Source organism: Hyla sarda, chromosome 5, assembly GCF_029499605.1.
Source record: "Hyla sarda isolate aHylSar1 chromosome 5, aHylSar1.hap1, whole genome shotgun sequence".
NCBI classification, from domain to species: domain Eukaryota; kingdom Metazoa; phylum Chordata; class Amphibia; order Anura; family Hylidae; genus Hyla; species Hyla sarda.
The window spans coordinates 303,034,378-303,048,253 of record NC_079193.1 but is presented as its reverse complement, the minus strand read 5'-3'; the positions used below and the strand labels follow the sequence as shown (position 1 = coordinate 303,048,253).

The 13,876-nt window shown below is 47.0% G+C and overlaps 1 protein-coding gene across 2 annotated transcripts in view; it reads right to left on the bottom strand.

The window, feature by feature from the left end:
- The window catches only part of SLCO5A1 (solute carrier organic anion transporter family member 5A1), a 264,961-nt gene that overhangs the window by 180,393 nt on the left and 70,692 nt on the right, over positions 1-13,876 (bottom strand). For both annotated transcript variants that reach the window (XM_056522114.1, XM_056522115.1), the window contains exon 2: positions 10,323-10,413. The gene's annotated coding sequence lies outside the window, so the exon portion shown is untranslated. The remainder of the gene's footprint in view (positions 1-10,322; positions 10,414-13,876) is intronic.

Sequence of the window (13,876 nt, the reverse complement as noted above, 5' to 3'; positions counted from 1 at the left end):
CAGAGCACTGCACCACACTGGACATGCTAACTGTAACGACCCGCTGCAGAGCATTGCACTATGCCCTATATAATATGTTGTATTGAAACCATCCCATCTGCAGAGCATTGCACTAACTGTATAAAGTTTGTTTATAATGAGACCATCTGCAGAGTATAGCACTATACTGTATATAGTATATATTATATTGTAACAAGACCATCTGCAGAGCATAGCACCATAGCTGTATATCATGTATACTATATTGTAATGAGACCATCTGCAGAGCATTGCACCTTAACTATATATCATGTATACTATATTGTAACAAGACCATCTGCAGATTATTGCACCATAACTGTATATCATGTATACTATATTGTAACGAGACCATCTGCAGAGCACTGCACTATACCGTTATACAGTACATGTTATATTGTAACGAGACCCTTTGCAGAGCATTACACTGTACCGTATACTGCAAGGGCACCGTATACCCCGCAGAGCACCGCAGCACACAGCAAAAGTTATATTGAAACAACTCTTTGCAGAGCATTGCACCACACTGTATACAGCAAACGTTATATTGAAACAACCCTCCGCAGAGCATTACACTATACTTTAGATTAACGATAGCAGACAAGCTGACAGGACCGCATAACGAGGACTGGGCAGCTGCCGCAACCTGTCCCAGGGGCATAGACAATTGTAGCTGTGCGGGTGGCGGGCGGTCCACATGTCGCCATGAGGCAGCTAGCGGGCTGTGCGAAATGCTGAGGCCGCACCACCCCCAGCACCGATTTAACTCACCTGCTTGCCGCTCCTGGCCCCCACTACCGCTGCGGGCAGAGCCAGCCAGCACCATACCTGCCCAATATTACCTTATAATCAGAGTGAGACACAGCATCCCCAGATAAGACAGCCAGCGGAGCTGCCAGGAATGCCGCGCCTGCACCCCCCAGACTCATGATCAGCGAGGCCTCCGCACCGTGAGCAGCAGCTCTGAAGATTTTTGTGGGAGATTCAAACACCAGCCTGCCACAGGAAGCAGAGATTCCACAAACGACACGTGCTCCGCCCCTGTAGGAGAGGGGGAAGTTATATACACACGCCCCCACCTGTTCCCAATGAGCCCCACCTGGAAGTGCAGGGAGCGATAATTACTTCCGCCCCTCGCACAAATACAGCCCATCAGGCTTTATACATATATATTTGTGGTCGTTGCTACATGACTGATATGCGTACAACCCTAATACTAACCTAACAACCAACTGTAACCAATAATCTATCAACCTCAACTAAGCAGTCTGAGGTGTGCCATAACTGCGGCGTAAAGAATATGCCTGGAAAAGAGGGCATACCCTGTGGTAAGTGTGATGGAATGAAAAGAAGGGGGGGCGGGTGGGAGCGAAGAACCCACGGCGTCAATGAAGGGGGGAGAGCCGTGGGTTTTATGGTCATCCCGCTCCTCCCACAATTACAGGCCAGCTGCGCAGGCCTTTCCATTTGTGGTCGTTGCTACATGACTGATATGCGTACAACCCTAATACTAACCTAACAACCAACTGTAACCAATAATCTATCAACCTCAACTAAGCAGTCTGAGGTGTGCCATAACTGCGGCGTAAAGAATATGCCTGGAAAAGAGGGCAAAACCCGGATTTAAACAAACATTTGTTTATTGCAGATTACAACACAAGAGACTGGAACGCGCTAGCCATTTCTTTGCGAGGGTTAGGGAAATACTGCATGTAGCATCCGCATTTCCAACATCCTAATTTCATGATTACGTGGGTCAGGACCCCGTGCTTAGAAGTGGCTGTAGCTGCGCCAATACGGAAGGAGTGACCGGATAATGAAGTCGGGACTCCTCCCAGCGACCTGACCGAAATGCGTAAATGTTTGATGAATTGAGAAGTAGTTAGCGGGTTGGATCTGAAATGGAGTAAAGGGTCGTCAGCTGATAGGTTAACACAGGCATTCAACAATTCACGGAGGATTGTGACAGGACACCATTTGTGCACGGTGGGAAAACCGGACAACCACCGTATGACCCGGAGACGAGGTCTTGGTCTGACTGAGGGACAGCTGGAAATGATCAGAGACATGTGACAGCTGACTGACCTAAGGAAAGGGCGCGTTAATGGTCCGAGTAGTACACTCACCCGGTCTGAGAAACCCATAACAGGCAAGGTACATGGCCGCTTTTAATGTGAGGCTATCACGAATACCCAATGGTGTGGAGTCTAACAAGTCGGACAACTGCCTGAACATGTTGCCTGTGATTGGTTGTCTGACTGGGCTGCGAGGGACTTCCTGCTCAAGGATGCCCTTCAGAGCGGACTTCACCAAGCGAGAAGAGAGTATAGAGTAACTACGGGTATTGGTCAAGGATAGATGGTGTTGGATACCGGCTAGATAACTCTTAATAGTATTGTGGGATAAATGCAGTGTGATATGGCAAAACCCGACATATGCAAATAGGAAGGGAACTGAAATCTTGTCGCCCTCGGCGTGCTTGGATCTGGATTTGGAAATGAGTTCCACGCCGTACCATAAATTTTTTGCGTATTTGCTGACAAGGCATCTGCTGCAATATTCTGGACTCCTTCAACGTGAGCACATGTGAGAGTAAATGTATGTAGTAGGGACAGCCAAACTAATCGTCTAGCCAAGCTCGTTTATCTATAACATAGCTGACCGTCTAACACCAGGACAGAGAGAGAGTATCCGAAGACGTGACGGATGAGAATTGTATACGTGACTGGACCTAGACAAGTATGCGCCCGGTGACAAGAGCGAAACGTTATACAAGTACCTTAACAACCTAGAACACCCTGAAGAGCATCTTTAGGAACGAGACTACACAGAGAAAGGAATGCACCGACAACGCAAGCAATCACAACCTGAAAACGTGTCAGGTTCATGAGGTGATTACTTGGACAACAATAAACAACTCTTTAAACCAGGACAGAGGGAAAGTATCCGAAGACGTATCGGACGAGAACCGTATGCGTAACCGTGCCTAGACGAGTATGGGCCCGGTGACAAGTGCGAAACGCTAAACGAGTATCATATCAACCTAGAACACCCTGAAGTACACTTTTGGACATGACTACACAGAGAAAGGAGCGCATCGACAACGCAAGCAATCACAACCTGAAAGCGTGTCAGGTTCATGAGGTGATTACTTGGACAATAATAATCAACTCTTTAAACCAGGGCAGAGGGAAAGTATCTGAAGACGTGTCGGACGAGAATCGTATGCGTAACCGGGCCTAGACGAGTATGCGCCCGGTGACAAGTGCGAAACGTTATACGAGTATCATATCAACCTAGAACAGCATGAAGTACATTTTTGGGACATAACCACACAGAGAAAGGAGCGCATCGACAACGCAAGTAATCACAACCTGAAAGCGTGTCAGGTTCATGAGGTGATTACTTGGACAATAATAATCAACTCTTTAAACCAGGACAGAGGGAAAGTATCTGAAGACGTGTTGGACGAGAATCGTATGCGTAACCGGGCCTAGACGAGTATGCGCCCGGTGACAAGTGCGAAACGTTGAGAAAGGAGCGCATCGACAACGCAAGTAATCACAACCTGAAAGCGTGTCAAGTTCATGAGGTGATTACTTTGAGAACAATGTACGACACTTTAAACCAGAACAGAGGGAAAGTATCCGAAGACGTGTCGGACGAGAATCGTATGCGTAACCGGGTCTAGACGAGTATGCGCCCGGTGACAAGTGCGAAACGTTATACGAGTACCAAATCAACCTAGAACACCATGAAGTACATTTTTAGGACATAACTACACAGAGAAAGGAGCGCATCGACAACGCAAGTAATCACAACCTGAAAGCGTGTCAAGTTCATGAGGTGATTACTTGAGAACAATGTACGACACTTTAAACCAGAACAGAGGGAAAGTGTCCGAAGACGTGTCGGACGAGAATTATATGCGTAACTGAGTCTAGATAAGCGTGTGCCCAGTGGTAAGTGCGAAAGTTTATACGAGTACCATGACAACCCAAAACATCGTGAATTCCGTTTTTTGAGAACGTGACTATATCGTAAAAGAGGTGCACCGACGACACAAGTAAACACAACCTGAAGACGTGTCAGGTTCATGAGGTGATTACTTGGATAATAAAACAAATCTTATCACCTATGTGTGGCGTTATTGCTGTTCTGAAGGCGGTCAGTAACAACCGTGCGACGTACTCCCTGCAGGCGTGGCAGGCATGATGGGTATACATCACCTATGTGTGGCGTGACAGTCATAAGAACTATGCGACGTACCCTTCCTGTAACATGACAGGCTTAACAGGTAAATACCACCTATGCGTAATGTCAGTGTCGTTCAGAAGGCATGTCAGTACCAACGATAATGAGACATACCCCGTCTGCAACGGTTTACTGGGTAAGCCCCGCCTGTGCGTCGTGTAATTGTCGTTCTGAATATGTGTCAGCAGCGACAACTGCTATGTATCACTCTGTCTATATAAAGATGCGTGCAGAACGACTACGTGTGAAACTGTCGTGAACCGCTATGCATAGCTGTACCACCAACTTGATGAACCTATACTCGGGCCAACCATATACGCGTATAGACCACCAGTGAATGCCTGAAGCTAACCACGACCTGATGGCAGAGAATATGCCGGGAAGTAGTAACTATTAAAACCACATACCTGCGTACAGGGCCACACCCCATGTGCTGTATGAGCATGTGCGCTGCACTAAACTGCGGGCGTACGAACTTCACAAATAGCGCAAGTGCATGTACAGAACACATGCCACGGGTGCACACGCAGCCTGATTCCCGCGTGCACCCGAGTAATATAACCCTACAAACACGCGTGATACAGGTCCTGCGAGCGGGAGTGCAGCACAAACCTTATGAGTGCATATTCAGTAGTAATCTTACGAGCGTGGACCATGTAATACTATAAACGTGCGTACAGTGTGACTCGTATGAGCGTGTACAAAGTATGAAACCTATGAGTGTGTACAACATGACTCCTACAAGAGTGTGTGTAGTATGAACCCTGCAAGCGAGTACAAGCGTGTATACTACGTAAACCTACGAGCAAGTGTACAGTATGGATGCTACAATGGTATGTACCGCATGAACTTTATGAATTATGCGATCAAGTGAACCGTATAAATGCTACCGGCGAATGTGCTGGATAATCCTAACGCGTGTAAGTAAGAATCCAACAAGCGTGTGTACAGGATATCCTACCAGTGTGTACTGTGTACGGCATGAATCTTATAAGTGTGTACGCAGCATAATGCTACAATTATGTACAAGCGTGTGTATAAATGTAACCGGCATGAATCCTACCAACGTGTATGGGTACCAGGATGTGTACAGCATGAACCCTACGGCATGATTCCTATAAGTGAGAATCGTAGCTCCACAACAGCTGGAGGCACACCGCCCGGAAACACAGAAGTATAAATATAAAATAAATGAAAAGAAAACTGTGAGGAAGTTAGTTAAGAGACAAAGGTTGGAGGTGAGCGCAGCTGTTGGTGTAGCGTGCCTAAGACTGACCAGATTGGCAGCTGTGGGGGTGAAGCATAAGGCCACAGGGTGGGGCAGAGCGGTGAGTCCGATTGAGTGTAAAGGTGTGCGAGTCTCAGTATACTGGAGACACATATAGATCCTCCCAGCAGCACAGAAGTACAAAATGTGATAATGATATATATGTGCAGGAGGCTGTTACATAGAGCGGCAATGATATGCACGTGCAGGAGACTGTTCATATAGTGCAGTAATGTTATACATGTGCAGGAGACTGTTCACATAGTGCGGAAATGATAAAATAAGTAGGAGACTGTTCATATAGTGCGGAAATGATAAAATAAGTAGGAGACTGTTCATATAGTGCGGTAATGATATACATGCGCAGGAGGCTGACCACATAGTGCGGTAATGATATACATGTGCTAGAAGCCTATCACGTAGTGCGGTAATGATATACATGTGCAAGAAGCCTCTCACGTGGTGCGGTAATGATAAGCATGTGCAGGAGACTGTTCACACAGTGCGGTAATGATATGCATCAGCAAGAAGCCTATCACACAGAGCGGTAATGATATGCATGTGCAGGAGACTGTTCACACAATGCAGCAATCAAATACATGTGCAAGAGGCCTAACACATAATGCGGTAATGATATGCATGTGCAGGAGACTGTTCGCACAATGCAGTAATCATATACATGCGTAGCAAGCCGTTCACATAGTGCGGTAATGATATGCACGTGCGGGAGGCTATTCACATAACAAAGTAATGGTATACATGCGCAGCAAGTCGTTCACATAGTGCGGTAATGATATGCACGTGCAGGAGACTGTTCAAATGGTGCGGTAATGATATGCATGTGCAGGAGGCTGTTCACATAACAAAGTAATGGTATACATGCGCAGCAAGTCGTTCACATAGAGCGGTAATGATATGCACGTGCAGGAGACTGTTCACATAGTGCAGTAATGATATGCATGTGCAGGAGACTGTTCACATAGTGCGGTAATGATATGCATGTGCAGGAGACTGTTTACATAGTGCGGTAATGATATACATGTGCAGGAGACTGATCATATAGTGCAGTAATGATAAGCACGTGCAGGAGACTGATGACATAGTGCGGTAATGATATGCACGTGCCGGAGACTGATGACATAGTGCGGTAATGATATGCACGTGCCGGAGACTGATGACATAGTGCGGTAATGATATGCACGTGCCGGAGACTGATGACATAGTGCGGTAATGATATGCACGTGCAGGAGACTGATCACATAGTGCAGTAATGAAATACATGTGCAGGAGACAGTTCGCATAACAAAGTAATCATCACATAATAAAGCAAGCCATAAGTAAACACATACATGCGCAGCAAGCCGTTCACCTAGTGCGGTAATGATATGCCTGTGTAGGAGGCTGTTCGCATACAAAGTATCCATATACATGCGCAGCAAGCCGTAAGTAAATATATGTAGCCGAAAACCGTATAATGCGACCGACGAATGCCGAATGCCGACATGTAATACGATAACCTGGGGCCGGGCTGACCAAGGGTTTCCCTGAACTCCGGCTCACCTCCGGAGTCCGGGAACCGCCAGCGTTACCCCCGGTCAGCCACGGCCACTTACCCCCACCATGCCGGCTGAAGCGAGGTTCCTGTCAGCTGACTCGTGCAGTCAGCTGACCGGTGGGAACGTGACTCCACTTCCTGCCGACATCACGTGACACCCTCAAGCGAAGAACCCACGGCGTCAATGAAGGGGGGAGAGCCGTGGGTTTTATGGTCATCCCGCTCCTCCCACAATTACAGGCCAGCTGCGCAGGCCTTTCCATATATATATATATATATATATATATATATATTATTTTATTTTTTTTATTAAGTTTTTACAATACAGTTATAAAGTTACACAACATTACATGACCCCCCAATAAGGGGAAAGGGGAAAAAATAAAAAAACAAATTAGCCATACAACAAAGACGATCCAACATACCTACATTCACTCCCACACTTATACCCTTCCTCTCGCACTCTCTAGACAAGTTTTATACCACTGCCAGAAGTAATAATGCAATGCGATGAGGTACTCTAAACCAATCTTATTTCTTTTATTTTCTGTATCCAATCATCCCATATAATGCGCTTCGTATCTAATGGTGCTGAGCTATCTATTTTATCTAATATATTTCCAATTTCCCACTCAGGCTTACACCCTCATGAGACTAATTTCCCAAAACTTGGGAATCCTCTAATTTTTAAACTTATATCTTTATTATTATTTATTAAAACTATTTAACACTTGTGAGGAAAAATTATATGAATGATGTGCTTTAAAAACACAGTTTGGGAGCAAGTGATATGGAAATTATTTTCCTATTGTATTAGTAGGATTGGATATTCTCCCAACGGATGGTATTTTATCTCCTCTCCTGAGTCAATTTAATGCCTCCGATCCATATATTAATTATGCCCTTGATAAAGCCTGTTACGGCCAGCGAAACGTCGGGGGGTGCCAACATATGGCGTTTTAATAGCAGTTTAGGGATCAAGAGTGAACTATATGGGAAATTGGAAATATATTGTATAAATCCTTTGAAACCCTTTGGATGAATTTGATTTTTTGATCCATTTTATCTAATCTTAGCCTTTCCATTGTGCTTACGTGGCTTAGGGAGTTTAAGATTTCTATTATCTTGGTGGTATTAGCTGACTTCCAGTTTTTTGCTACTGCCGTTTGCGCCACAGATAGTAAATGGAAACTTATAATGCTGTCTTTGTATGGGAGATCTTCCAAGCCAATGTTTAAAAGGGCCATCCCCGTACTCCATTCTATTGATTTTGTTAGTATATTATTTAACAGGTTATTTATTTCTCTCCAAAAGGGCTGTATCAGGGGGAATTCTACCAAATATGTATCCCCTGTTCCTGCATGCACCTCCAGCATACAGATCTACTATTCTCGTTATGATACATTTTTGCCAACTGTGTCGGTGTTAGGTACCATCGGTACATCAATTTACAAGAGCTTTCTAAGTGTGAGACACAGTGCGAGAGGTTTGATGGTAAGGTGTATAGTTTAGCCCAGCGCTCAGGGGGAATATGGATACTTAGATCATTTTCCCATTTTAGCTGGAAGTTAGGACTAGGGTCATCTAAAGTAAGGTTGCTGGCTTTGTATGCTTTAGCTATAGCACCCCTACTCCCCTTGGACTAAAATAAATATCTTTCAAAACGTGCTTTAGGTCGTAGCAGTTCTATTCTATGTAGCCCCAGGAGATGGCGAATCTGTAAATATTTATAAAAATCACATGGAGGTATGTTATATTTCTGGGATATGTGTTAAAAAAATAATAAATGACCCTTACTGCATATATGCCCAATTTTAGTAATTCCCTTTTTCATCCAACTAGAGAGATCTGTATCTGGTAGTAAGTTATGCAGGTATGTAGATTTAGACCCAGCTCTCTACCTCCAACACCATGCGTATGGTCTGGCGTGGGCACCGCCAAAAGCACAGATAGAAGAAATTGGAATGTCCAGCACCAAATGATTCCAACGGAGCACTCTCACTGCGCTGACACACAGGACTGGACTACCTCCTCTCTCTTCCCCTCTATACAATCAGACGGGGGGGGGGGGGAGGGGCATGGTCACATGTGAGAGTGCTCCGTTGGATTCATTTGGCGCTGGACATTCCAATTTCTTCTATCTGGCAGTAAGTTATGGATTGATGTTATTGGCAAGCTGTCATACTTAATATCATTTATGATATTTTTTGCTAAGGCATACCACCAAATCTCCATGCTTTGTGGAAGATTGTATACATTTGTGACTGCAGTCCTGGAGCCAATATTTTATGCTTAGTGAACTAATAAACTTACCGTATTTATCAGCGTATAACACGCATTTTTTAGTCTATCTGCGTGTTATACGCCGATAAGCCGCTGCAGTTCAATGATTTAAAGCGGGCGCTTTAAATCAATGAACTGCAGCATAGCAACGACACAGGAGATGCCACACTGGAGCCAGAAGCAGCGCGGACCTAACCCCGGCAACAGGTAAATATAAAACCGGGGATTGGGGAGGCAAGGGGGCAGCGGCACCGGCAATGGGGCAACGGTGCCGATAGTCAGGGGGAAACAAGCAGCAGCAGCAGGGCTCTAGACCCCAGCGAAGGCAGGGGGAGAGAAGCGCGCAGCGACGGCCTCCCCCTGCCTTTCCTGGGGGCTTCTGCGGGGTCAGAAACAGTGTATCGGGGTATACACATGCACACACACGCACCCTCATTTTACCAAGGATATTTGGGTAAAAAACTTTTTTTACCCAAATATCCTTGGTAAAATGAGGGTGCGTGTTATAGGCCTGTGCGTGGTATACCCCGATAAATACGGTAATTTTAAAAGGGTCACATTGGCATTTTCACTGCAATGTCTTTTAATGCACTGTAGCATAAAGAAAAAAAGGGGAGACATTTTTCCCAAGCGCTCAGAGAAGTATTGAACTATCATTCAAAAAGTCATATGGATGAGGACTTACTCCACAGTGGGGGGAAGTGTTGGTTTAAAACATATCCCCCCTCCTCGTAGGCATATCACACAGGCTCAAGACCAAGACAATCACAAGCTTCCACCCAGGTGACTAACCGATTCCGGACCAAGGAGAGCAGACCACTGGACCGACTGGCTAAATTCTTATTGTAGTTATTGGACACATGCGACGCGTTTCTGATGTATTGTTGGCTTGCGCCACCTCCTTCATCAGGCATATAATATATAAAATACAAACAGTTTAAATACCTTCACTCTGGGTCTTCGCATGTAGCGTCTTCCGGGCGGCACCGGCGTCCGATCACATGACTCCACCATGCGCTCCAGGAGACGTCATATCCTGCAGATGGTGGAACGCAAACATGAACGGAGACCGAACATTACAGAAGACCCAAAGGTCAGGTGATATAAACTTACAAATATAAAAATTACCATAAAACTAACATCATTGATCATAAAAAACTGTATATAAACATATAGTTATTGTTACGCCGAGCGCTCCGGGTCCCCGTTCCTCCCCGGAGCGCTCGCAACATCCTCGCAATTGCAGCGCCCCGGTCAGACCTGCTGACCGGGTGCGCTGCGATACCTCTCCCAGCCGGGATGCGATTCGCGATGCGGGTGGCGCCCGCTCGCGATGCGCACCCCGGCTCCCTTACCTGACTCGCTCTCCGTCGGTCCTGTCCCGGCGCGCGCGGCCCCGCTCCTTAGGGCGCGCGCGCGCCGGGTCTCTGCGATTTAAAGGGCCACTGCACCGCTGATTGGCTCAGTTGGCTTAATTAGTGTGTTCACCTGTGCACTCCCTATTTATACCTCACTTCCCCTGCACTCCCTCGCCGGATCTTGTTGCCATTGTGCCAGTGAAAGCGTTTCCTAGTGTGTTCCTAGCCTGTGTTTCAGACCTCCTGCCGTTGCCCCTGACTACGATCCTTGCTGCCTGCCCCGACCTTCTGCTACGTCCGACCTTGCTCTTGTCTACTCCCTTGTACCGCGCCTATCTTCAGCAGTCAGAGAGGTTGAGCCGTTGCTGGTGGATACGACCTGGTTGCTACCGCCGCTGCAAGACCATCCCGCTTTGCGGCGGGCTCTGGTGAATACCAGTAGCAACTTAGAACCGGTCCACCAGCACGGTCCACGCCAATCCCTCTCTGGCACAGAGGATCCACCTCCTGCCAGCCGAATCGTGACAGTAGATCCGGCCATGGATCCCGCTGAAGTTCCTCTGCCAGTTGTCGCCGACCTCACCACGGTGGTCGCCCAGCAGTCGCAACAGATAGCGCAACAAGGCCACCAGCTGTCTCAACTGACCGTGATGCTACAGCAGCTACTACCACAGCTTCAGCAATCATCTCCTCCGCCAGCTCCTGCACCTCCTCCGCAGCGAGTGGCCGCTTCCGGCCTACGACTATCATTGCATATTAAATTTGATGGGGACTCTAAGTTTTGCCGAGGCTTTCTTTCACAATGTTCCCTGCACTTGGAGATGATGTCGGACCAGTTTCCTACTGAAAGGTCTAAGGTGGCTTTCGTAGTCAGCCTTCTGTCTGGGAAAGCTCTGTCATGGGCCACACCGCTCTGGGACCGCAATGACCCCGTCACTGCCTCTGTACACTCCTTCTTCACGGAGATTCGAAGTGTCTTTGAGGAACCTGCCCGAGCCTCTTCTGCTGAGACTGCCCTGTTGAACCTGGTCCAGGGTAATTCTTCCGTTGGCGAGTACGCCATCCAATTCCGTACTCTTGCCTCCGAATTATCCTGGAATAATGAGGCCCTCTGACCTTTAAAAAAGGCCTATCCAGCAACATTAAAGATGTTCTGGCCGCACGAGAAATTCCTGCTAACCTGCATGAACTTATTCATCTAGCCACTCGCATTGACATGCGTTTTTCCGAAAGGCGTCAGGAGCTCCGCCAGGATATGGACTTTGTTCGCACGAGGCGTTTTTTCTCCCCGGCTCCTCTCTCCTCTGGTCCTCTGCAATCCGTTCCTGTGCCTCCCGCCGTGGAGGCTATGCAAGTTGACCGGTCTCGCTTGACACCTCAAGAGAGGACACGACGCCGCATGGAGAATCTGTGCCTGTACTGTGCCGGTACCGAACACTTCCTGAAGGATTGTCCTATCCGTCCTCCCCGCCTGGAAAGACGTACGCTGACTCCGCACAAAGGTGAGACAGTTCTCGATGTCAACTCTGCTTCTCCACGCCTTACTGTGCCTGTGCGGATATCTTCCTCTACCTTCTCCTTCTCTACCAGGGCCTTCTTGGATTCCGGATCTGCAGGAAATTTTATTTTGGCCTCTCTCATCAACAGGTTCAACATCCCGGTGACCAGTCTCGCCAGACCCCTCTACATCAATTGTGTCAACAATGAAAGATTGGACTGTACCGTGCGTTACCGCACGGAACCCCTCCTAATGTGCATCGGACCTCATCACGAAAAAATTGAGTTTTTGGTCCTCACCAATTGCACTTCCGAAATTCTTCTTGGATTACCGTGGCTTCAACGCCATTCCCCAACCCTTGATTGGTCCACAGGAGAAATCAAGAGCTGGGGTACTTCTTGTTTCAAGGACTGTCTTAAACCGGTTCCCAGTACTCCCTGCCGTGACCCTGTGGTTCCTTCTGTAACCGGTCTCCCTAAGGCTTATATGCACTATGCTGACGTGTTTTGCAAAAAGCAAGCTGAGACTTTACCTCCTCACAGGCCTTATGACTGTCCTATTGACCTCCTCCCGGGCACTACTCCACCCCGGGGCAGAATTTATCCTCTGTCCGCTCCAGAGACTCTTGCTATGTCTGAATACATCCAGGAAAATTTAAAAAAGGGGTTTATCCGTAAATCCTCCTCTCCTGCCAGAGCTGGATTTTTTTTTGTGTCCAAAAAAGATGGCTCCCTACGTCCTTGCATTGATTACCGCGGACTTAATAAAATCACGGTAAAGAACCGCTACCCCCTACCTCTTATCTCAGAACTCTTTGATCGCCTTCAAGGTGCCCACATCTTTACCAAACTGGACTTAAGAGGTGCTTATAATCTCATCCGCATCAGGGAGGGGGACGAATGGAAGACTGCATTTAACACCAGAGATGGACACTTTGAGTATCTGGTCATGCCCTTTGGCCTGTGCAACGCCCCTGCCGTCTTCCAAGACTTTGTTAATGAAATTTTTCGTGATCTCTTATATTCCTGTGTTGTTGTGTATCTGGACGATATTCTGATTTTTTCTGCCAACTTAGAAGAACACCGCCAGCATGTCCGCATGGTTCTTCAGAGACTTCGAGACAATCAACTTTATGCCAAAATGGAGAAATGTCTGTTTGAATGTCAATCTCTTCCTTTCCTAGGATACTTGGTCTCTGGCCAGGGATTACAAATGGACCCGGATAAACTCTCTGCCGTCTTAGATTGGCCACGCCCCTCCGGACTCCGTGCTATCCAACGTTTTTTGGGGTTCGCCAATTATTACAGACAATTTATTCCACACTTTTCCACTATTGTGGCTCCTATCGTGGCTTTAACCAAGAAAAATGCCAATCCCAAGTCCTGGTCTCCCCAAGCGGAAGACGCATTTAAACGTCTCAAGTCTGCCTTTTCTTCTGCTCCCGTGCTCTCCAGACCTGACCCATCTAAACCCTTCCTATTGGAGGTAGATGCCTCCTCAGTGGGAGCTGGAGCGGTCCTTCTACAAAAAAATTCTTCCGGGCATGCTGTGACTTGTGGTTTTTTTTCTAAGACCTTCTCTCCGGCGGAGAGAAACTACTCCATCGGGGATCGAGAACTACTGGCCATTAAATTGGCACTTGA